This window comes from Psittacula echo (assembly GCF_963264785.1).
Source record: "Psittacula echo genome assembly, chromosome: 19".
Taxonomy (NCBI): Eukaryota; Metazoa; Chordata; class Aves; order Psittaciformes; family Psittacidae; genus Psittacula; species Psittacula echo.
Genome location: NC_137755.1, coordinates 1,083,032 through 1,085,751, shown reverse-complemented (window position 1 = coordinate 1,085,751; position 2,720 = coordinate 1,083,032).

The window sequence follows — 2,720 nt, the reverse complement described above, 5'->3', positions numbered from 1 at the left end:
ACTTTGAGTTGGGAAATGGAGGAGCGACAGCAATGCGGATGGCACCGTTGCAAAGCTGACTTTCTGCAGAAGAGGCACAGCTCAAGTTTTTTGCCCTGGCTCTTCGGCTGTGGGAGCAGAGGCCAACCGTTCGTGCTCTACTCCCTGGGATGCTGGGCAGCCGAGCACGGGTGCCAAAGATGTTCCATTGTAATGGACTTTGAGTTGGGAAATCGAGGAGCGACAGCAATGCGGATGGCACCGTTGCAAAGCTGACTTTCTGCAGAAGAGGCAGAGCTCAAGTTTTTTGCCCTGGCTCTTCGGCTGTGGGAGCAGAGGCCAACCGTTGGTGCTCTACTCCCTGGGATGCTGGGCAGCCGAGCACGGGTGCCAAAGAGGTTCCATTGTAATGGACTTTGAGTTGGGAAATGGAGGAGCGACAGCAATGCGGATGGCACCGTTGCAAAGCTGACTTTCTGCAGAAGAGGCACAGCTCCAGTTTTTTGCCCTGGCTCTTCGGCTGTGGGAGCAGAGGCCAAATGTTCGTGCTCTACTCCCTGGGATGCTGGGCAGCCGAGCACGGGTGCCAAAGAGGTTCCATTGTAATGGACTTTGAGTTGGGAAATGGAGGAGCGACAGCAATGCGGATGGCACCGTTGCAAAGCTGACTTTCTGCAGAAGAGGCACAGCTCCAGTTTTTTGCCCTGGCTCTTCGGCTGTGGGAGCAGAGGCCAACCGTTCGTGCTCCACTCCCTGGCATGCTGGGCAGCCGGGCACGGGTGCCAAAGAGGTTCCACTGTAATGGACTTTGAGTTGGGAAATCGAGGAGCGACAGCAATGCGGATGGCACCATGGCAAAGCTGACTTTCTGCAGAAGAGGCACAGCTCCAGTTTTTTGCCATGGCTCCTCGGCTGAGGGAGCAGAGGCCAACCGTTCGTGCTCTACTCCCTGGGATGCTGGGCAGCCGAGCACGGGTGCCAAAGAGGTTCCATTGTAATGGACTTTGAGTTGGGAAATCGAGGAGCGACAGCAATGCGGATGGCACCGTTGCAAAGCTGACTTTCTGCAGAAGAGGCACAGCTCAAGTTTTTTGCCCTGGCTCTTCGGCTGTGGGAGCAGAGGCCAACCGTTCGTGCTCTACTCCCTGGGATGCTGGGCAGCCGAGCACGGGTGCCAAAGAGGTTCCATTGTAATGGACTTTGAGTTGGGAAATCGAGGAGCGACAGCAATGCGGATGGCACCGTTGCAAAGCTGACTTTCTGCAGAAGAGGCAGAGCTCAAGTTTTTTGCCCTGGCTCTTCGGCTGTGGGAGCAGAGGCCAACCGTTCGTGCTCTACTCCCTGGGATGCTGGGCAGCCCAGCACGGGTGCCAAAGAGGTTCCATTGTAATGGACTTTGAGTTGGGAAATGGAGGAGCGACAGCAATGCGGATGGCACCGTTGCAAAGCTGACTTTCTGCAGAAGAGGCACAGCTCCAGTTTTTTGCCCTGGCTCTTCGGCTGTGGGAGCAGAGGCCAAATGTTCGTGCTCTACTCCCTGGGATGCTGGGCAGCCGAGCACGGGTGCCAAAGAGGTTCCATTGTAATGGACTTTGAGTTGGGAAATGGAGGAGCGACAGCAATGCGGATGGCACCGTTGCAAAGCTGACTTTCTGCAGAAGAGGCACAGCTCAAGTTTTTTGCCCTGGCTCTTCGGCTGTGGGAGCAGAGGCCAACCGTTCGTGCTCCACTCCCTGGCATGCTGGGCAGCCGGGCACGGGTGCCAAAGAGGTTCCACTGTAATGGACTTTGAGTTGGGAAATCGAGGAGCGACAGCAATGCGGATGGCACCATGGCAAAGCTGACTTTCTGCAGAAGAGGCACAGCTCCAGTTTTTTGCCATGGCTCCTCGGCTGAGGGAGCAGAGGCCAACCGTTCGTGCTCTACTCCCTGGGATGCTGGGCAGCCGAGCACGGGTGCCAAAGAGGTTCCATTGTAATGGACTTTGAGTTGGGAAATCGAGGAGCGACAGCAATGCGGATGGCACCGTTGCAAAGCTGACTTACTGCAGAAGAGGCACAGCTCAAGTTTTTTGCCCTGGCTCTTCGGCTGTGAGAGCAGAGGCCAACCGTTCGTGCTCTACTCCCTGGGATGCTGGGCAGCCGAGCACGGGTGCCAAAGAGGTTCCATTGTAATGGACTTTGAGTTGGGAAATGGAGGAGCGACAGCAATGCGGATGGCACCGTTGCAAAGCTGACTTTCTGCAGAAGAGGCACAGCTCCAGTTTTTTGCCCTGGCTCTTCGGCTGTGGGAGCAGAGGCCAACCGTTCGTGCTCTACTGCCTGGGATGCTGGGCAGCCGAGCACGGGTGCCAAAGAGGTTCCATTGTAATGGACTTTGAGTTGGGAAATCGAGGAGCGACAGCAATGCAGATAGCACCGTTGCAAAGCTGACTTTCTGCAGAAGAGGCACAGCTCAAGATTTTTGCCCTGGCTCTTCGGCTGTGGGAGCAGAGGCCAACCGTTCGTGCTCTACTCCCTGGGATGCTGGGCAGCCGAGCACGGGTGCCAAAGAGGTTCCATTGTAATGGACTTTGAGTTGGGAAATCGAGGAGCGACAGCAATGCGGATGGCACCGTTGCAAAGCTGACTTTCTGCAGAAGAGGCAGAGCTCAAGTTTTTTGCCCTGGCTCTTCGGCTGTGGGAGCAGAGGCCAACCGTTCGTGCTCTACTCCCTGGGATGCTGGGCAGCCGAGCACGGGT